Genomic DNA, 23,978 nt, shown 5'->3' on the forward strand with positions numbered 1-23,978 from the left:
GAGAAAGAAGTGATAGTATCTGAAAATAGATGGAAACATATTTATTTTATTTTTTTTTTATTTGGTGAGGCAGTTGGGGTTGGGTGGCTTGCCCAGGATCACACGGTGGGTGGGTGTTGAGTGTCTGGGGCCGGATTTGAGCTCGGGTGCTCTTGGTTCCAGGGCCAGTGCTCTGTCCACTGTGCCACCTAGCTGCCCCTGGAAACACATTAAAATGATTTTTTCCTCCTTGACAATTCCTCTATCTGAAGTTTTGGGTTTTGGGTTTTTTTTTTTTTACTGTTTTCTCTCACAACCTAGTTAATGTGGGAATGTTTTCCATGACTACTCATGTATATCTTATTTTGAAATGCTTAAATTCTAGTGGGCAGGGGGTGGGAATGGAAGAGGAAGAGGAGTTGGAACACATTTTTTTTTAAAATTGATGTTAAAATTTGTTTTTACATATATTTTGGAAAATAAAATTCTATTCAATATTAAAAAATATATAATATAGGAAGAGGGGTTAAACCAGGTCCTAGATCTAGGATGCCATTATCAAATAAAGTACTGTTGACTAAAAAAATGGTATTTTAGAATTTTAAATAAAGGAAATCTATGTGCTATTAAAAGCATTGGAAGAAAATCCTGACCAAAGTAAAGCCAGAATGACCCTTACAGTTTGAATGAGTTCCCCCCTGCTTTTTTTTTTTTATATAAATGTATTACTTGATATATTTCTCCATGAACTTTTTGTGATATTCTAATTGAAGGCTACCATTTTAAAATCCTTTGTCCTTTTTCAGCTTATCTACTCCTTTGGTGCAGTTCTGAAAGACAACATTATCATCACACCTTGTCTTTAGTTTAAAGCTTGCATGAGGCTGAAAGGGACCAGTGAGATTAAGGAGAGGGTTTCCACTGAGGATATTTTTCTTCTGAAGTCTCTCTTCTTCAGCCTTTTGTTCTTGTTCCTTCCTAGCTTGCTTTTCCTTTTTTATCATTTTTTTTCAAGTTCTGCAAGTAGAGCTTCAGTGTCACCATCATGATTTTCTTCCTCAAAATCCTTATCTTCATCATTTTCATCTGTTATGGAATCCTCTGCATCAAGGTCAGCTATAGGAATTTGATTTAACTGAGGTTTCTTATACATAAGAGATGAAGTTGTGTGTTCTCTAGAAGGATAATATATTTTTTCTCTTTCAGCAATGTTCTCTCTCTGTTCTAGTTCTCACCTGAAATTATGGTTATGAACTTCTTCCACAGCATGCTGAGTAATTTCTCTGTATTGAATCTTTTTGTGAGAAGTCATATCTCTTCATGAATACTTCTTGGAAATCTGACTCACTCAAATCCACTTCTCCTTTTCCTCTTCCACCTCTGGCAGGTGGAAATGTAGGCCCTGACACTTTTGTGGTCTTTAATATTCAGGCAAGGCAGAGTTTCACAGCCCACTGATCCTAGACATAAGCTTTCAAGAAATGATCATAGAAAACTGACCTGATATTTTAGAACCAGAAGATTACAAAAAAAAAAAAAAAGAAAAAGAAATACTTTACTGATCACATACTAAAGGAGATTCCAAACTGAAAACTCCCAGGAATAATATAGACAAATCGTAGAGTTCCCCGGCCAAGGAGGAAATATTGCAAGCAAACAGGAAGAATCAATTCAAATATTGTGACACCAGAGTCAGTATAACCAAAAAATTAGCACCTTCTACATTAAAAAAACACAGGGTTTGAAATATTTATATGTACAAAAATATTTATAACAGCTCTTTTTTGTGATGATAAATAATTAGAAACTTAGGGGATTCCCATCAATTGGGGAATTGCTGACTGTATAATTGTAATAGAATACTATTGTGCTTTAAGAAATAAGCAAGGTCCTCTGAGAAAACAAACAAACAAACCTAGGAAAACAAAAAAAAAAAACATTGCATGAACTGATGCAAAGTGAAGTGAGCAGGACCAAAAGAATAGTGTGCACAGTAACAACAATATTGTATAATGATGACATGCCAATGGCTTAGCTATTCTCAGCAATCAAATGATCTAAGATAGTTTCTAATAATTATAAATTAAAAACTCTATCTCCAAAGAAAGGACTGAAGTCTGAATGCATATCAAAGCATATTTTTTAACTTTCTTTATTTTCCTGGGGATTTTTTGTTCTGTTTTATTTAATAATATGGCTAATATGGAAATGTTTTACATGACTGAATATATATGCCCATATATACACATAAAATAAACACACATGTATACATTTATATATGTGTGTATGTGTACTTATACCTATACATATGTATACACATATACATACACACACATATATATGTATGTATATTTGTGTATGTGTGTATGTATGTGTGTGTGTGTGTATATATATATATATATATATAGCCTGAGTCAAGTTAATTGCCTTCTCAATAAGGAGAGACAGAGGGAAGGAGGGAGGAAGAGAATTTTGGAACTCAAAGTTTTAAGAAATAAATGTTATAATTTATTTTACATGTAATTGGGGGAAATAAAATACTAAACAAAATAAAAGTATTGTAATGCAGATTTTCATGTTTTCTTTCATATTGTCTCCATTTACTGCCATTATTGTTCTCCTCTTCAAAATCCTCCTCCTTTTTCTCATCAATATCATCACTAGGATCATAATCTTTATCTCTATTATAATCATTATTTTCTCTTTGATTCCCACACAACACCATTATCTTGAAGAATAGTGGGACTTTCTAGTTTAGATTAGTGGATTCAGTTTTTGACAGTGTCCACTTACAAATTATTTGCTATTGTGATTAACATACCTATTTACCAATGAGATGGTGAATGAGCATTTCTGTAAGAGTCGAAGCAACTGTAATTCTGGAAAGTGCTATATGTGTACACCCACTACTTTCCTTTGTCATTTATAAGAACAGAACAGGTTTTCATTTAGAACCACAACTTTTATAGCGAAAATAGAAAGTTGCTTCAACCCTCCAATACCATGGGGAGGGAAGGTAAATAATAACAGTTAAGGGTATCATTATTTTAAACTTAGAAAAGTAAGGTGATCTGGAGACTTTTTGTTTGTTTTTTTGTTTGTTTTGTTTTGTTTTTTAATGTTCCTATCTAGGTTGATGAAAACCAGGAGCATTTTGACTGTATCTATAATTAGTTACCTAGGTAAGGAAATACTTATTTACTGGTAGGAATTATTTTGGCACTGAAGCCTGAATTCATGGCTCTATAAATCACTTCTGTTTTCAGACTTCTGCTAGCTGTGGAGAAGGACCCTAAGCCTGGGAAATAATGTTATTTCTATTAATCCATTCCTTGACTATTGGCTGAAATGGGATTTGGATATCCTTGAATGACAGAAGGAAACCCAACCTAGTGTGAGAACTGAGAAAGCAGAGGTGACCTTTCTGAGATTTTGAAGGTCAGATTGGGGAAGTTACCTCTATTCATAGACCACCTTTAGGTAATGTCAATCAATGGACTTGAATGTGACCAGCCAATTAGCTTGGAGCCATGTGTGGGGACTGCCCTTCTTCTGGTCCAGTAGGGTGCTTCCACTCAAGGAAAGGCAGGATTGCTCTCTTGGGTTTGGAAACAAGCTAGTGCTGGCAGAAAAAGGAGGAGGGTAACCAGGTTTCCTAACTTTCAGGACTTCACGTTTTCTCTCTTGGATAGCTAGGTGAAGGTGGATTTCTCTCTCTCTTTGCTAATTCCTAATATCCTTTTATAAATGCTCAAAAGCCTGAACTTTTTATGAATTTATCAGTAAATTTTAGCTAGTTTCCCCCCAAATTTGGGGAGTGGGGGCAGGTAAGGACACACATTAAATTTTTAAACATCACACCAGAAGTATCCAATTTATGCATCATATAGTAGAAAAGCAAAAGATAATACATTCCAAAAGCAGAAGGCATCAAAGAAGTATGGCAGGAAACAGACTAGAGTAGAACAAGCTCCAAGGGGTGTAATCCCAATTGATAACACAGAACAGCTGTTGTTTGGACTAATCTCTCCATTATATTACTGACAAAGTATAAGAACCAGTAAGGCATTGTGAGGACAAATAAGACTAGAGAGTCACCTCTCTATAAGAGAGAACTAACTTTAATATGGGAAAATGCACTCTTTCCTTATTTATTTCACTGGAATCTGTAATAATCATTTGTCTTTTCTTAAGCTGATTTCTGAAACTACTCTTTATATTTATAAATTCTCACAATTTGAAAAGATCTGGCTCTATTTAGCAAAATCTGTTCTTGAACAAGAATTCATATCTTCTAAAACATACTTGAGAAAAATCATTCAGGCTGTCTATGAAACAATCTATTCTACTTTTCAATAGCTCCAATTATTTTTGTGCATTTTTCTGCCTTTATGTTAAATTGAATTTTGGATTCTATGCTTTCCTCTATTGTAGCCTCAATGATCAAGACAAAAATATAGTCTTATCTCTCACATGACGGAGAAAAGCTGTCATACCCCCAGTGTCAACACAAGTATTTTCTTCTCTGATTAAATGCCACTCATTAAATCAATATTTATTAAGTACCCTTTATGTGGAAGACACTGTACTACATTCTGGTGATATAAAAAGAGAGGCAAAAGAGTCTCTTCCCTCAAAGAGCTTATAATTCATGGTAGAAACAAACTTGAAAAAATATATGCAAAGTAAACTGAATACAAAATAAATTAACAGAGGGAAGACAATAGAACTAAGAAGGGTTTGGGGGAAGTGAAATTTTCATTAGAACTTAAAGGAAACCAAGGATTTCAGTATTCAGAGGAGAAGAGAGAGAGCATTCCAGAAATTGAAGACAGCCAGAGAGAATGCCCACAACCTCAACATGAAGCACATTATTTGAGGAATAGCCAAGAAGTCACTGTTACTGGATTGAAAGGATTGAAGAGTATATTTCAGGTTGTAAGATATGAGAAAACTGGAAAAGTAGGAGTAGGGTATGTTAAAAGGGAATTTGAATACCAAAAAAAGAGAATTTTGTTTTTGGTCCAGGAAGAAGTCAGAAGGCACTGGAGTTTACTGTGTAGGGAGTGACAATTTCAGTTCTACACTATAGGAAAATAACTTTATTAGATGAATGGAGGATGGTTTAAAGTGGGGAGAGGCTTAAGACAAGCAGTTCTATCCTTTGTTAAGGGCTAAAATTCTAGCTAAACTGTCTAAAATATCTAATGAGTGGTCGCCAATAAATTATAAGCTTTAGCAAGAGTTAGACTTTTAAGCATTTATTAAGGAGAATAAGAATTTGGTAAAGAGAGAGAGAAAGGCCTAGATTTCTATCTATTAAAGGGAGAGCACATTTTTAGCTCCCTTCTCCGCCAGCGTCCCCAGGAAAGAGCCCCAGAGTCAGCGCCAGTCTCTTCCTTCCTCCTCCCACTAGTCCGTGTCACTTCCTCCCAAAGAAAAGACTCCTGGTCTTGCCCTCAAAGACCTTCACTTCATGGGCAGAACTCTTCTACAGTAAGTATCCAGCAGGTGCCGTCATTCCAATCGTTACAGTCCCCCCTGTTGTTCCTCAAGAAACAAAATGTTTCCTTGACGGAACAGTAAAAACAATATAATAACTATTGCTAACTAATAATATGTGAACAACAATATAGAAAAGGAGGAGAGGAAAGTTTTGTCCAGAGGGGCGATTTTTTTTTTTGTCCTCATGAACCGACGCTTTGACATTAGTCTTGCAAAGGGAGGGCCTCTGCAGAGAATACATGTTACAGATGGTGTATATTATAACAGAAAGAGAAAAAAACAACAAAAACAACAAATCAAAACTGTTCATTTAAAGTCTCTGAAAGTCTTTTCTCAGATGTCCTCTAGGTGTAGTCGTAGAATGGAAGTCTCTTCAGGGGTTGATGTGTGGATGCTGGTAATCAGCCAGGAAATTTCCTACAAAATTGAGCTTAACACAACTTTAAAATAGCTTTGTCAATAATCAAATCAAACAATGAAAGTTTTCAAAAACATGTCTAAGGGAATTCAGAATCTTAGTTGTTACACATGAAACATATAATAAAACAAAAATTGAACCATTCTTTAAAATTATAATATTACTATAGTCCCCCCTTATGGAGGGTATTTGAGAAGACAATTGCTGCGATATTAATTTTTAAAAATAATTTTTATCTTTTTTTCATCACTTTTTGCATCATCTGCCTAATTATCCTCATGCCATTATGAGAAATTAGAAAATCTAATATAATTGGTAACAGGTGTCAAGGCCAAATTCAACACTGTTATTTATCATGACACCTGAGATAATTATGGGGGTTACCATAAAAGAACAGAGAAATGATGGGATATGAGCATTCCCACACTTGAGCAATATGTACTGCCCATACAGTATGCCAGGCTTAAAATAGGTGGATGGAATATATGTCCATGCCACCGAACATATTGGAAGAAACTGAGTCAGACTTAATCAGATGCATGGGATTGAGATGTCCATGGCATCAGGCATATAGGAGGGAGCATAGAAGCCAGGTGTAGAAGTGAGATGGGTGGGATGAATACTTCCAGCCATCTGTACAATATTGTGGGGAAAAAGAGAATAAAATATTAAACCAAGAGAATCCAACCTCAACATTTGTCAAAAGCCGTTCCCTCGGCCATACCTTGACTTCATGCATGTCTCCCCTCATGTGACAGTTCAGTGTCTGCTCTTGCATGTATTCCTCTTGTGATTGGATGGCATCTTGGCCAACTGGCATCTGATAACTCAGAATAAAGGCAATTAATGTCTTAAATGATAAGTTCCCATAATCCAAGTCTCATATGGATTTAAAATTGAGGATAATAAATGATTGCAAAAAATGTGAATACATCTTGACTCAAAATATAATATATAATTATGCAACAATTTCAAATAATACCCCTTTTTTGTACTTAGTATACAATTACTTTTGTGAAAAATCAGAACATATTTAAATATAAGTTAAAGCACAACAGAATCTCAAAGAAAACTTTTTTTAAAAAAAGAAAACTTTTACAAATGTTCCCCTCTTTTTTTTTTTTTTTGGAATATGCTTATCAAAAATAATACTTCTAGAATCAATTTACACTTGCCATGGCAAACAATTTGCCAGGGAAATGCTTTAAAGAGTTTGATCAAATAATCAGTTGAGAAAAAATAACAAAAACAAACAACTCAGAATATGGGAGCACAATACTCCTAGAATTAACATTGTATTATGAAATCAAAACCATGTTTCAAAATTAGATAGATGAATGAATAGAAGAAAATACACGTGGAATAATAAGACAATGAAATTCAAACTAGGGAAATCTAAATGAATATGAACTTAATATTAATAAGAGTATTACAAAATATAAACTTGATTGCATGACTATAAAAAGCTTTTACAAATATTCTCCTTGTTTTAGAAACTAAGTATAAGACACAATCTCAAAAGCATTAAAATCTCTATGAAAATAAACCTATACCATTAATTCCAAAATGTATATGTAATAGCATAGAAATCCTATGTAACCTCTGAACTGACATTAATAATCTGAGTGAATTCAGAACACTCTTGATTCCAATATCTAAAATCCCCAATACTCATATCAATACCTTGCTGCTTACTTCTACATTTCTGTAAAATATATACCCTTCCATGGCAAAAGAAGCAGAGTCTTGAACTATGTTGATTGTCATTCTTATTCAGCTTAAGTTTTTCTTCTTTAACCCCTCTGTCAGTCTTTTCACCATACAAATGCTTTATAAGATTACTAATTAAAGACAAAAGCAGGTTAGCAAAATTATGAACAAAACGAGTATATCTGGAATTTAAAGGGTTTTCTAAGGTTGTCTCAAAAGCACAGCCAGGCCAGGGAAGGGCTGAGCCTGAAGCTGCAAATGCAGGTAGAAAAAGTTGAGCATGCGCATCAGATCTCTGGACTTCCCAGGCAGGGGAAGCTATGGGCTTGGCCATAGGAGGAGTAGAGGGTGGGGTCTGGAGAGGAGGGGAGGGACCAGAGCAATTTGAATCAGACTTGATTTTGAACTCAGGCCTGGATTCCTCTTCCCCCACTTTGCCTCCAGGTGCTAGGGGATTAAAAGCTTCTAGAGGGTGGGTCATTGCCTCCAGGCATGCAAAATTAGAGCAACAATTAGTGTTAGAATTGGGAAAAGCTGCAGGAATCTCTTCAGGTTTCTCTGAAAAAGCATGGTTGGGAGAGGGAGTGATATTTCCTTGTGTGAGTAAGTTGCTGGCTCTTTTAACAAAAATAAAAAGAAAAATAGAAAATCCACAAAAACAAAGCATTAACATGATCTTATCTCCCATTTGTCTGGTTAAACAGACTAAAATCAAAAATAGGGTAATTAGGGAGTTTAAAAGGTCCATTCGAAAAAATTTAAAGGAAAACACAGCCAGTACACCAGTACTTAGCAGTTAAAGGGAGAGGGAGGGGAAATTTCTTACCCAACCAGAAGATCAGAAGACTGAGGTTTAGCTTTCCTCTTCGTGGTCAGCCATCTGTTAAGGGCTAAAATTCTAGCTAAACTGTCTAAAATATCTAATGAGTGGTCGCCAATAAATTATAAGCTTTAGCAAGAGTTAGACTTTTAAGCATTTATTAAGGAGAATAAGAATTTGGTAAAGAGAGAGAGAAAGGCCTAGATTTCTATCTATTAAAGGGAGAGCACATTTTTAGCTCCCTTCTCCGCCAGCGTCCCCAGGAAAGAGCCCCAGAGTCAGCGCCAGTCTCTTCCTTCCTCCTCCCACTAGTCCGTGTCACTTCCTCCCAAAGAAAAGACTCCTGGTCTTGCCCTCAAAGACCTTCACTTCATGGGCAGAACTCTTCTACAGTAAGTATCCAGCAGGTGCCGTCATTCCAATCGTTACACCTTAGGCTATTGCAATAATACAGGTGTGAGGTAGTGATGGCCTGTCCTATAAAGGAATTGTTAGAGTAGGGGAAAAAGTCATATTTTTGATATATTGAAAAGTTAAAATCAAAAGTCCTTGACAAAAAGTTGGAATTGTGAGGTGTGAGAGAGACATCTAGAATGATTCCAAGGCTATAATCTTGTAGGACTGGGATAATGGTGTTGGACTCTACAGTAATGGGGAAGAGATGATGAAAGGTTAGTTTAGTGGGAACATAATGAGCATGGAGATATTAAGTTTAAATCTCTATTGAACATCTAGTCTGAAATGTCCACAAGGCAATTGGAGATGTAAGTCTGGAGGTTAATACTGAGACTGAGGAAGGATATATACATTTGAGAATCATCAGCATTAAGAAGATAACTAAATCCATTGGAACTGTTGAGATTATCAAGTGAAGTAGTATAGAGTGAGAAGACAAGATAGCCCTACAGTTAGAGGACCTCAGTTGGAGGAAGATCCAGCAGAGGAAAAAGGATTGGTCAGATGGCTAGAAGGAAAACCATGAGAGAATGGTGTCCTGAAAACCTTGAAAAAAGAGAGTATAAAGGACGAGTGAATGACCATCAGTGTCAAAGGCTGCAGAGGTATAGAATGAGGATTGAAAAAAAGGCTATTTGGTTTGGCAACTGAGAGATCATTAGTAACTTTGGAGGGAGCAGTTTTACTGGGATGTTAAGGTCTAAAGACAGGCTAATGCGTTAAGAAAAGAGTGAGAGGAAAGAAAGTTGATCCACTTATTGTAGGTGACCTTTCTGAAGTGTTTAACTACATAAGTCAGATGAGATATAAGATGACAGTTAGCAGGGATGGAAGGACCAAGGCTTTGTATGTTTGTTGTTTTGCTTTTTTGGTCAGGGTATGGGAAGACAAGTGCATATTTGCAGTCAATAGAAATGAGCCAGTAGAGAGAGAGTGATTAAAAATATGTAAATGAGTGAAGATGAAAAAAATAAATTAAAAAAAAATCATTTGGGCAGCTAGGTGGCATAGTGGATAGAGCACTGGCCCTGGAGTCAGGAGGACCTGAGTTCAAATCTGTCCTCAGACACTTAATGGTTACTAGCTGTGTGACCCTAGGCAAGTCACTTAACCCCAATTGCCTCACTAATAAAAAGAGAGAGAGAGAAAAGAGGATGACAGAGAGGGCAATTTGTTTGAGGGGACAGGATTGAACAGGATCATTCAAGCAGGTAGAGGGTTAAACATTACTAAGGATTAAGGCCACTTAATTTTCTGAGAAAAGGGTGGAGGACAAAGTGGCAGAAAGTATGAATGAAAGCAATTAAGGAAGAGAGGAAAAGGGAGTTTGGGGCAAATGGTCATTATTTTTTCTGTAGCATGTAAGGCAATGTTCTCAACTGATACAGTTGAAAAAGGAACAGGCTTGAGGAGGGCTGAAACATTTGGCAGATGCCCGATGGAGATTTAGATAGTAAGCTGAGAAGGAAAATGCAGTAGGATTGTCTAGCATCAGTGAGGCCCTAGATGAGGTTGTGTAACATAAGTTTTTAATGGAACTATTTGGAATGATTGCATGGTTTTCTACACCTCTGTTGTGCAGCACATGTGTAGGAATGAAGGCAACAAATGGTGGGACTCATCCTATGATCTGACTCAGTCTGTTATCTGATTGTGAGTAATTGGTGATAAGAAGAGAGCATTAGGGATTCAAAAGAGGAACAAATTGATTTAAATTAGTAAAGGATTCAATATGGGGAGAAGAGAGAGTTGTCTGAGCAGGGTAGATTATCTGGGACAGAATTGAAGGGATTCAATGCTATATCGTGGATGAAGAGTAGGTTTATATGAAAGAAGGCTTAGGGAAAGATGAAAAGACAAAAGATTATAGTCAGATAAAGCTATTTCAGAATACTTGAATATGTACATATTATCTGTGTGGGTGATGGCTACAGTATGACAATAGGTGTGTATGGCTGAATTGGGATTAAAGAGTAGCTCATGGGGGAGTATGTTGGGGAACTAAGTAGTTAGGGTGTTTGAGGAAGAATCAATATGTATGACAAAATACCTTATTATAAGGGCAGAAGTTAGGAAGGAGAGAAATGTCCCCAGTTCTTCTTGGTATCCTCAAGTGGAGATCACTATCCTGTTTACCTTTCTTGATTTGTTGTTTAGTTTATGATTGTTCTTCTCCAAATACATGCACCCAGAATAGGAAAAATACATACATATATATACATATATACATACATATATATACATATATACATACATATATATACATATATATGTATATATGTATATATGTGTGTATATATATATATATATATATATATATATATATATATATATATATATATATATATATATATATATATACCCCACAAAAACTGTACCCTAGTCTTGCCTTCCTCCAAAACAAGAAATTAATTCTACTAAACAAATAATGATTTCCTTATATATCTTCATATGGAAACCATGTCAAAAAAGTCAAAATATTTTGAGATTTTAAATTATGGCTTCCTCTAAAAGAATACTGTGCTAAAATGAAAATTCTACTTTCTATTCTAATTTTCCTAATATTTATGCATCCTTCCACTCTGTACTTCTTTGCCTTTCTGATCAGTTTCTTATTATCGATCAACTCTGAAGAGTGATGTATTGGGTTACCAGAACACACCCACCAAAACGTGTATGCTGATCAAAGGGAGAACAATTCTATAATAAACAACATGTTTACTTAGGTGGTAAAGTACAAGAAAGGTGGAATCATTTTACAAAGCCAACGTGGCTGTTTTCTGAACTTGTCTTCTCTTTCCTCTTATTAATATTTGACAAAATTCTCCAAAGGCAGATTCTATTCTTAGAATATAGACACAGACAACTTCAGAAAGCAGCCACATTGGCTTTATTTTCTATCTATCTATCTATCTATCTATCTATCTATCTATCTATCTATCTATCTATCTATCTATCATCTGTCTGTCTGTCTATCTATCTATATTTATCTGTGTATGTGTATACACACATATTCAAGTATATATGTATATATGTATGCATATGTATATCTATAGCTATATATTTCATAATTTATATTATTTTATGTATATATGCACATCTAAAATATATACATGTATATATACATATGTGTATGTGACTGTATATACATATAAACATTTATTTATTTCGTATTCACCTTTAATGTTCCTTTCTGCAAACACCTCTCTTAGCCCAGCCCCTCAGTGTCCGTTGCTACTACCTTCCCTATAAAGTTTACTTCCATTTACAATATATTTCCCTTCTCCATGCCTATGGCTCTCCACATCTTTTTCACTAGAACATAAGCTCTTTTAGGGTGGTGATGGTTATTTTCTCCAGTGCTTTGTAGGGTGCTTGGCAAAGAGTAACTCATGTGTTGTGGTTGTCAGCTACAAGGAGCCTGTTCCCCCCCCCCCACCTGGGTCACTGCTACTCAAGCCTACCTCCTGGTTCCCAGCAGGGATGAAAAACCCAAGTTATGACTCAGCACCAGCATAAACCCTGGTAATCTCCCCCCTGCCAAAGGCTCAGCCCTTTCATCAGACAACACTGGCAGTACAGCAGATTCAGAAGTTCTGGAGGGTCTCTTTCTCTGGTGAGGCCTTTCTGGGACTGGATCTGTGTCAGGGTAACTTGGGGTTAGGCTCCGCTGCTGTCTCAGATCAGCAGCTCCCTCCTTCCAAACTTTTAAGCTGTCCTTGGTTGGAAGATAATCTCAGCACATTCTTCTGTGGGTTTTGCTGCTCCAGGAATTGTCCTATGGCATTATTTGGATGGTTTTCGAGTGATCATGTCATGATTTGGAGAGCTCACTACCTTTTCTACACCATCTTGGCTCCACCCCAGAAGTTCAGAATAAACTCTTAATTAATAGTAATTAATTTTCAAGAAGTAATGTTTTAAGGTTTGCAAAGCACTTTCCATAAAGTATCATCAACTTGTTTTAGGAGCATGTATTTACTAAGTAGACTCATCAGATTGTAAGCTCAGAATTGGAAGAGACCTCAGATCAAGTGTTTTTAACCATTTCCGTGTGATTGACATCTTTTAGCTGCTACAGCCTATTCCCTTCTGCTACCCACATCCCTTTTATGGGCAAGTTCATCCCATTCATATTCACAATTATGATTACTGTGTATTTCTCTCCATCATATTTTCTTCTATCTCATATTCTATCTTTTTTATGTACTTTCTCAAGAGTCTATTTTGCTTCTAACAAGTGCCTCTCTTAATTCTCCCTCCCTTTTATCATCCCACCCATTTTCTTAATTCCTCCCCTTCCTATTTCCCTATTAGTTAAGTTAGATTTCTATTCCTTTTGATCCCTTTTTGAGTCATTTCTGATAAGAGTAAGGTTCAGGCATTGTCCACCACCATCCCATTACCCTCTCTATTTTAAAAGTTCTTCCATGTCTGCTTCTTTTATGTGAGACATATTTTCCCATTCTACCTCCTCCTTCCCCTTTCTCCTAATGCATCTATCTTTCTCACCCCTTCATTTTTTGGAGATCCTTCTAACACAATCAACTAACATTCATGATCACTATAAACTTTTTTTTTTTTTTAACTGTCCTAGTAATGATAAAGTTCCTGGGAGTTACATGAATCACCTTCCCACATAGGAATGTAAGCATTTTAACATTTTGCAGGCTATTGATTTCTCTTTCATGTTTAGCATTTTATAATTTCTTTAGCCATGTGTTTATTAATGTCCCTTTTTTATTCAGCTCTGCTTTTTAATCAGAAATGCTTAAGATTTTTCTCTTTCATGAAATATGCATTTTTGCTTCTAATGACTATTCAGTTTTGCTGCATAGTTTCTTCTTCATTGTAATCCTAACTACTTTGCTCTCTGAAGCATCATATTCTTAGCCCTTAGATGATTTAATATGGAAGCCACTAAATATTTTGTGATCTTGACTATGACTCCAAAATATTTTAATTATTTTTTTTCTGGCTGCTTACAACGTTTTCTCCTTGACATGGGAGCTGTGGAATTTGGAAATAATAACCCTGGGAGATTTCATTTGAGGATCTCATTTAGTAGGTTATCTGTGGATTCTTTCATTTTTTTTAACCTTGTGGTTCTCCTGGTTATTAGGAGCCCATTGCATTTCTTTGTATACCTAGAGGTCAATTCTGTCACATAGCTCAGCCAGGAACAGAATTCTTCTCTTATGTTCATTAAGCATTTGTAACCAATACAGCAATTAACAGTTTTTTCTCAAAACATTTTAACCTCTGGGTTTCCTTCTGGTTATATCAGGTAAATTTTCCTTTATAATTTCCTGAAAGACGACGTATAGGATTTTTTTTCTGTTATTGTTTATTTGTTTTGCCTTCTTTTTATCATGGCTTTCAAGCAGTACCAATAATTCTTAAATTATCTCTCCTTGATATATTTTCCAGATCAGTTGCTTCTTTTTCCCCCAATGAGACATTTCACATTTTCTTGTACTTTTTTATTCTTTTAATTTCATTTAATTGTTTCTTGATGTCTTGTAGAGTCATTAGTTTTCACTTGTCCAATTCTATTTTTGTTGTTGCTGTTGTTGTTGTTGTTTGTGGTGAGGCAGTTGGGGTTAAGTGACTTGCCCAGGGTCACACAGTTAGTAAGTGTTAAATGTCTGAGGCTGGATTTTAATTCAGGTCCTCCTGAATCCAGAGCTGGTGCTCTATCCACTGCACCATCTATCTGCTCCTGCAATTCTAATTTTTAAGGAATTATTTTTTTCATTGGGCTAATTCTGCTTTTTAAGTAGTTCTTCTCTCCAGGAAAATTTTGTACCTCTTTTGCCTTTTGGAAATATTTTAAAGATGTTATTTTCCTTAGTATTTTAATGACCCTTCTACCATGTTGTTGACTATTTTCTTAATTTTTTCATCACTCCCTTTACTGTTTCCCATTTTTCCTCTACTTCTCTTATTTGCTTTTTACATTCTTTTTTACCTCTTTTGGAACTTTTGTTGTGCCTGTGGCTGATTGATTCACTTTTTTTTTGTCTTTGAGGCTTTGCTTATAGCTGTTTTGATATAGATTTCTTCTGAGTTTGTTTCTCGACCTTCTGTATCATCATATTAATGTTTTGTTTTGTTTTTTATTGTCAAGTTATTTTTTTTATTGTTTGCTCAATTTTGCAGCTTATTTCTCTACTTTTACCTTTAAGTTAATGTTGGGCTCTGCCTCTGGGGTGGAAGAGGCTCTTCCCTAAAATTCAAATTATTTTGTGCTGCTTTTCGCAAAGCTAGTTCTGGGTTTAAGTTGTAGGTACTTCTAAGAAGGTATGCCACTGTTCCCCTGCCCTGTGTTCTTGTTTTCCCCCAGGAAGGAACCTTGTTTCCCTGCATTTGCAAGTGCTACTGCTAATGTTTGACCCTGGGATTGTGACCAAGTGCTATACTACACTCTCCCCCTCCCCCCTGACCTAGAATTATATTTGGGCAATACAACAAGGACCTACATCCAGTACCAGCAAAGGGTCTCCTGTAATCCACTAAAATAACTTTTAAAAACTTCACACACTACCTTTTAAGATCTGTTGCTTCCAGCCCCCTCATTTTATAAATCAGGAAACAAATACTCTGAGGAGAAACTTTCCCATAGTCCCATAGATATTAGCCAGGTCCCTTACTCCAAAGTCAGTTAAAAATTAGCTCTGCCCAAGCAATTAAAGGAAAATGCCAGGATATAAGACTTTTTTTTTTTGTTTGTTTGTTTAATGAAGACTATAATTTATCTTAGTGGCAATAAGGAGCCACTAATACTTCTTGAGCAGTGGATATAGAAGATCATACCTATATTCTATTTATATCAGTTTCACAGGTGTCTAGAGATAGATTGGGAGGGAAAAGACTGCATCTCCAGAGATCAATTAGGAGGCCATTGCATTGCCTTGTATACTTACAATTCAATTCTGTCACCTAGCTCAAGCCGCATCAGAAGTCATCTCTTCTGTTCACTAAGCATTTGTAACCAATAAAGCAATCGAAAGTTCTTTCTCACAGCTAAAACTTTCAAATTATACCTGAAATTTGTTATAGCATATGAAAATGAATAAAAGCGAAGTTAAAAAGTTCTGCCAGTGCTTATATTATAAAACCAGTAGTTTCAGAGGTTTATACCTTAGCTGTAAAATTTACAGTTTAGCTGAATCATTGCCCTAGGGCCCAGTTTAGGAGTAAATTTATTTTTTACTAATTTTTTTTAACATATAGTAACACACGTAATATAAATTTTCCACTTTCCAATACTCAGATAGGTACTAGTGCTAAAACTTTACTTTAAAATTGAGGATCGAGATTCCCACTGATCATCAGTAATGTTCTTTAATATGACCCTGAACCTTTAATCTTATTTCTGTTCACAAATGAACATTTTGGTGTGGCTGACAAATGGGGATATTTTTGTTTCCAATTGTTATCTCTTTGGGAGATCTAATAGAGTTAACAAAATCAAAATTTAAAAAAAATAGTTTACCTGGGCATAACTTATTGGACTGACTGGTATGACTGAATCATGATCAGAATATTTTATAACTGTAATGAGGCATTAATAATGATCCAAACTAATGTATATATCATTGAGAAAAACCTTGGCCCCATGAGATTAGGGGCTAGCCCAGGTAAAAAGGGATAAATTGCCTATACTTAGCTCAACTCCATCTCTCTTCATGTCTCCACTTTCCATCTTCCCAATTTCGACTGAATCACTACAATATGTTGTCTAGAATCGTCTTGTGTCTCAGCATGGCTTGTCATTGGACCAATGAACTAGAGAGCCCAAGGCAGCCTTTAATAACTATCACACCTCTAAGTTTCCTGACCAATATCTAAAACAAAACTCTCTCTCTCTCCCTCCCTCCCTCTCTCTCTCCCTCTCTCTCTATCTCTTTCGCTTCCTCCCTCCCTCTCTCTCTCACCTATAAATGTATACCTATAGACAGATTGAGATTGATAGAGATAAAGATAGATACTCTATACATATATAATACTCTGTACCTTAGTTTATCCATGAAACACTGATTTGCATTTTAAAACACTTTAAAACTTTGCTCCAGTCTACCTTTCCATAATTATTATATATCCCTAGACATTCCACAATATGTTGCTTTATAAACAGTCTTCTCAGCATCATATTTCCCACCACCAAGCTTTTGTATATACTTTAACCTATGCCTGTGACAAATTCTCTCCATTCTTCTTCTTGAATTGCAGTTGTATTCAGAGCTCTGTTAACTTTGATCATTTATGATTCCCCTAGTTATTAGTGTTCTCTTTCTTCCCCAATTTTTATATTTACTTATTTGTTTATGTTGAGAATTCCCCAACCCTTTTCTCTGTAAAATCATGTTCTGTAGACTCCACCTTCACAGAACACTCCAGTAAAGAGCCCATGTTCACTGGATTTCTAATTTGTGATCCTCTACTTTTTCTAGCCTAGTTACATACTACTTTCCTTAGCCATCTACATGTCAACAGATATACAAGCAAGCAAATCAGTCAGTCTGTGTCCCAATGAACCATCCATTCTAATATAAGAAGACAATACATTAAGCAGAACTTCAAATCTTGGGAATTTCTAGGAATCTAGATTGAGGGTTTCTAGGTTGGAATATGGTGAGGAGATTTTGGAGATGTGTGGAGAGATTTAGGGCCTGACAAGATAAGACAAAACACTTAACTGTAAAAACCAGGCCAGCCAGGGAAGCAAGGGCAGGATCTTTTCCAATTGTCTGCTAGGGAGGATATGGTCACAGAGAAAGTTCTTGTCAAGTAGGGTAGTGGCTGTTCTAGAGAAATTTCTGAAGTTTATTTCAAAATAAGATGCAATATGGGGGAGCAGATAGGTGGTACAATGGATAAAGGACAGGCCCTGGATTCAGTAGAACATGAGTTCACATCTGACCTCAGACACTTGATGCTTACTAGCTGTGTGACCCTGGACAAGTCACTTCACCCTCATTGCCCTGCAAAAAAATGCAATATTAAAGAAAAATAATAAAATTATTAAATATGATACAACTATTAGCCAAGAAAAACTGAATGAGAAAGAAGGGAAACATTATGATCAGGTCTAAAGGGAAAATAATTGAAAAACAATTAAAATATCTTTGTATCAAAATTAATGTATTAAAATACTAATACCAATTAAGCAAAAATAATTTTAATGTAAAAGATTTTATGCAAACTTGAATGTTTTATTGTTGTTTATAGTTGCATTTTAATTTTTCAACCTTTTTGAATTGAAATATATATATATATATATATATTGATCTCAAACAGGTAAAAGTTTAGACATATATTGCTTTGACTAACACTTTATTTGTGATTTATTTATTTCTTCTTTCTTCAATTATATTTGGGTTAGATGATCAAAACAAGTAAGACATTTCTTTTTAATTTAACTTTTATTTTGCTTTTTGTTGATTAGTATTAATTTTCTATCTCCACACAACCCCATCCATTAGTTAAAATATTAAAGGGAAAAAACATTTTAAAATTGCATACAGATAATGAAATTAAACAATTTGATCATGTTCAAAATATATTTCTCAATATGCACCTTAAGTCTACCACCTCTCTGTTGGATACATTTTTTTTGTTTGTTTTGTTTTGTTTTGTTTTTGTGGGGCAATGAGGTTTAAGTGACTTGCCCAAGGTCACACAGCTAGTAAGTATAAAATATCTTAGCCTGGATTTAAACTCAAGTCCTCCTGAATCCAGGGCTGAAGCTTTATCCACTGTACTACCTAGCTGCCCCCTCTGTTAGATACTTTACTAGAACTTTGGGAACTATTATTATTGTTGTTTCTGTTGTTGCTATATTATTATTTTAATTCACTGGATAATTCTGAGTTCTCAAATTTTTACTTCAGCAAAAGTATAAGAAATTTTGATTTAGCTCCTTATTTTAAAATGGTGTTAATCCTTAGTTTCAAGTGTTTTTGGTTCTTGTAAATAACATATTTATAGATTCTGCTTTCTATTCCATTTGGAATATACATGTGTTCAGGGAAGACTAGACTTCTGGTATGACAACTGCTGGGCCCTTTTTTTAGCGCTATTATATGCTTTTGGTGTCAACCTATGACCCAATTCTCACCTGAGACTCCCAAAAGTTGTAACATATGCAGCACCCACATCTTGGTAAACTTTTGACAGACTTGCTAATCCAGTTGGGGATAACCTAGTGTCCTCAATCCCATTGGTAATTTAAGGGAATGTGTACCCCAACCTTTTTCCCTGGTAAAATAGACAGAGATGAAAAATCTTATCCAAGAGGTTCTTTAGGCAGTAGAATCAGACACTATGGAATATTTATGGCTTGCATAGACATCAAAAATGCAAAGGTCATCCACTACATCATGAGCCATTGCCAGTTCTCTTGACTTTTGTGTTGCTACTGAACTTCAATGACTCTGGAAGAAAAAGTGACACTAAAGATTTCTCACACTTCTTCCTCACAAATCCAATTTATGTGTGAATGAAAAGACATCATTTTACAATTTGTTGCCTTCCTCCAAATCCTGTTGTGATGGAAAAGTGACAAAGCATCAATTGTGGGTGGATACACTGGAAGTTATAGTCACAGCCTTGTATATAAGTGTCTCAGGCCATAGGATCATCTTCTTACTGCAATCAGGTTTCAGCAGTTTCCTCAGTGTTTGAGCAACCTTATTATTTTTTTTGTATTTTCTTTTCTTTTTTTATCATTTAATTATTTTTTTTTCTGTTCAGTATTTTCTTATTTTCCAGTTACATATAAGGATAGTTTTCAACGTTTGTTTTCATAGGATTTTTAGTTCCAAATTTTTCTCCCACCCTCTCTTCCCTCCCTCCTCCCCAGGACAGAAAGCATTCTAATATAGGTCATATATGTGGAATCACATTAAATATATTTCTGCATCAGTCATATTGTGACAGAAGAGTCAGATCACAAGGGAAATACCTCATGAAAAGAATTTTTAAAAATTTAAAATAACAGCCCCAAAGTAGAAACAGTATGGTTCAATGTACATTCCTAAACCATAGTTATTTTTTTTTTCTGGACGTTGAAATCATTTTCTATTATGAAGTTCTTTTAAATTGTTTTGGGCCATTTCATTGCTAAAAAAAGCCAAGTCTGTCACCATTGTTCATCACACAATGGTGTATACAATATTCTCCTGCTTCTGCTCCTCTCAATCAGCATCAGTTTATGTCCAGGTCTTTCCAAACTCCCCCTTATCATCATTACTTTTCACAAAGATTATTTAAAACTTTTCTTCTTCCCTCTCTCCTCATCCCTCCCTATGAAATCCAGCAATTCAATGTAAGTCATGCATGTCAAGCAGCTAGGTGGCACAGTGGTTAAAGCACTGGCCCTGGTTTAAGGAGGACCCAAGTTCAAATCCCACCTCAGACACTTGACACCCACCAGCTGTGTGACCTCGGCAAGACACCCGAATCTCATTTCCCCTCAAAAAAATAAAATAAATTTAAAAAGATAAAATAAAATATGTCACACATGTGCAGTTATATAAAACATCTTCACATTCATCAGGTTGTCAAAGAAAATAGACAAAATACCTTTAGAAACAGGAGCTAACAAATAAAATTATACTTCAATCTGTATTCAGATACCATCACTTCTATCTCTGTTGATGGTTTGCATTTTTCACATGTCCCAATAGCATCCTGTTCATCATTTCTTTCACAGTTACTATTGTTAACTGTATTTACCTCCATCTTAATCCCTCCTCTTGATATTTATTCTATTACCTATCTTTTTAACCCTATCCCTCCTTGAAAGTGTTTTGTTTTTTACTGCCCCCTCCCCAATCTGTTCTTCCTTCCATTGCCTCTCCTCTCTCCCTTATCTCCTTCTCCTCCCACTTTCCCACAGACAAGATATAATAGTATCCCCTCTTGATTGTGTAAATTGTTCCCTCTTTTAGCCAATTCTGATGAGAGTTACGCTCACTCAATCCGCTACTCCTACCCTATCTTCCCCTCTACTCCATAAACTTTTTCTTATAACTTTTATGTGAAATACTTTTCCCCAATCCGCCCCTCCCTTTCCCTTTCTTCCAGTGCATTCTTCTTACACCTTAACTTTATTTTGAAGATGTCATCATGGGTCAGCTAGGTGACAGAATGGACAAAGTACCAGCCCTGGATTTAAGAGGCTCCAAGCCCCCATCCAGCCCCCGACATAAGCCACTCCATCCTGCCTGCTTCACAGAAAACAAGGATAAACAAAAAAATAAATTATTTACAGATATCATCCCTTTATATTAAATTCACACCTTTGCTCTCTAAGCATATCTTATGAGTTAGGAGTATTATCTTCCCATGTAGGAAGTAAAAAAAGTTTAATATTTTAGCATCCCTCATAATTTGTTTTTCCTGTTTACCTCTTTATGCTTCTCTACAGTCTTGTAGTTAAAAGTCAAATTTTCTATTCAATTCAGGTATTTTCATTACAAATGCCTAAAAGTCCTCTTTTTCATTGAATTACCATTTTTTCCTCTGAAAGATTATAATCAGTTTTGCTGGGTACATAATTCTTGGCTGTAGTTCCAGTTCCTTTGCCCTCTGGAATATAATATTCCATGCCCTACATTCTTTTAATGTAGATGCTGTTAGATCTTGTTTTATCATTATTGCAGCTCCATAGTATTTGAATTCCTTTTTTTCTAGCTATTTGCAATATATTCTCCTTGATCTGGGAGGTCTGGAATTTGTCTATAATATTCCTGGAGTTTTTCATTTTGGGATCTCTTTCGGGAGGTGATCTATGGATTCTTTCAATTTCTATTTTACCTTCTGATTCTAGAATATCAGGGCAATTTTCCCTGACAATCTCTTAGAGGATGGTGTCTAAGCACTTATTTTGTTCATGGTTTTCAGGAAGACCAACAATTTTTAAATTATCTCTCCTGGACCTGTTTTCCAAGGCAGCTGCTTTTCCAAGGTGGTATTTCATATTAACCTCTATTTTTTTTTATTCAGTTGGATTTGCTTTACTGTGTCTTGGTTTCTCATAAAGTCACTAGCTTCCATTTGTTCAATCCTAATTCTTAGGCAATTATTTTCTTGAGAGAGCTTTTCTATTTCCTTTTCAATTTGACTTTTCAAACTGATGATTTTTTCTTATGACTTTCCTGCATTGATTTCATTTCTCTTTCCATTCTTTTCTCCATCTCTCTCAATCTTCCTTCTATCTCTCCTACTTTCTCTTCAAAGTCCCTTTTGAATGCTTCCATGGCCTGAGACCAATTCATGTTTTTTTTCTTTTGAAACTTTGGATGTTGGAGCTTTGATTTTGTCATTATCTTCTTCTTCTTCTGAGGGTGGATTCTGGTCTACCTTTCCAAGTTTCAAAGGTCTGCTGCTTACTCTGCCTGATCATCTTGGCTACTTATTTCTTGGCTTTTAAGTCTCTTCCAGGACACACTATTATGAGCTACTGCATGGCCTAGGGAGTGACTGGACTTCTTTTTAGCCTGCCTGGCCTGGGAGTAACCATAGCTGCTTTCCCTTTAAACCAGAAACAGAAGTCTGATTGAACCCTGATTCTCTATGGTCAGAAGATTGGTGTGCCTGTGCCACTCCCCAACTGGCCCACCACCACTCGACACAGTCCACTGGTTCAGAACCAGGGTGCTTCACCCCAACTCCAGCAGAGACTACCTCCAATGTATTTATTATTATTATTTTTCAACACACATTTATTTTGTTTTTTCCAGTTACATGTAAAAGATAGTTTACAACATTCATTTTCATAAGATTTAGAGTTCCAAATTTTTCTCCCTCACTCACTCCCTTTCCTCCCGCTTCCACAAGGAAGCAACCAATCTGTTATAGGTTATATATGTATAATCCACAAGTACTCTTTTTTTAGTCTGTGAACAATCAATATCAGTTCTTTCTCTGCGAGAGGATAGTATGATTCATCTCATTAGTCCCTTGGGATTGTCTTACATCATTGTATTGCTGAGTTTAGTTAAGTCATTCACAATTGCTTATCTAACAATACTGCTGTAACTATACACAATGTCCTCCCAGTTCTGCTCACTTCACTATACCTCAGTCCATATGAGTCTTTCCAGTTTTTTTTTTTTCCTGGAATCATCCTGCTTGTCATTTCTTATAACACAACAATATTCCATTACAATCATATACAAAAGCTTCTTCAGTCATTCCCCAATTGATGGACAATCCTTTAATGTCCAATTCTTAGCTGCCACAAAGAGTTGCTATAAATATTTTTTGCACAATTTTCCCCCTTTTCTCTTTTTCACAATTACTATTGTTAACTATTTGACGCCATCTATTCCCTTCTCCATGATATTTACTCTATTATCTGGCTCCTTTCACCCTATCCCTCTTCAAAAGGGATTTGCTTCTGACTGTCCTCTCCCCCAATCTGCCATTCCTCCTTTTGCCTCTCTCTCTTTATGTCCTCCACCTTCTATTTTCCTCCAGTGTTAGATAGAATACTCCACCAAATTTCATGTGTATGTTACTCCCTACTTGAGTCAAGTCTGATAAGATGAAGGTCTTTGATACAGTCCTGATAAGTGTTAGGCTCATTTACTGCCCACCTTAAAGGGATTACTCCACCCAATTGGCTGTGTGTGTGTTAATCCCTCCTTGAAAGGACTCTGATGAGATTAAGGTCTTTCACCCTATTCTGATGAGTGTAAAGTTCATTTACTACCCTACTCCACCACCCATCTCTTCCCCCACTTCATAAGCCCTTTCCTGTTTCTTTCATGTGGGATTTCACCCCATGCTACTCTGCCTTTCACCATGCCCCAGTGCATTCTTCTCTCCCCTCAATTTTACCCTAAAGATGTCATCATGAGCAGCTAGGTGACACAGTGGACAAAACATCCACCCTGGACCCAGGAGGACCCCAACCCAAATCCAGGCCTCAGATGCAAAGCACTCACTGCATGATACCAAGCATGTCACCTAACTCCAAGTTTTTATGTTTCTCTAGGGTCTTATATTTGAAAGTCAAGTTTTTCATTCAGTTCAGGTCTTTTCATCATGAATCCCTGAAAGTCCTCTTTTTCATTA

At 35.9% G+C, this 23,978-nt stretch overlaps 1 pseudogene; it reads right to left on the reverse strand.

Annotated features, from left to right (window-relative positions):
- Positions 1-704: 704 nt before the first annotated feature.
- Positions 705-2,704, reverse strand: LOC122739592 (annotated as a pseudogene).
- Between the last annotated feature and the right edge of the window lie 21,274 nt (positions 2,705-23,978).

The sequence above is a fragment of the Dromiciops gliroides genome, chromosome 2 (assembly GCF_019393635.1).
Source record: "Dromiciops gliroides isolate mDroGli1 chromosome 2, mDroGli1.pri, whole genome shotgun sequence".
In the NCBI taxonomy this organism is placed as follows: Eukaryota; Metazoa; Chordata; class Mammalia; order Microbiotheria; family Microbiotheriidae; genus Dromiciops; species Dromiciops gliroides.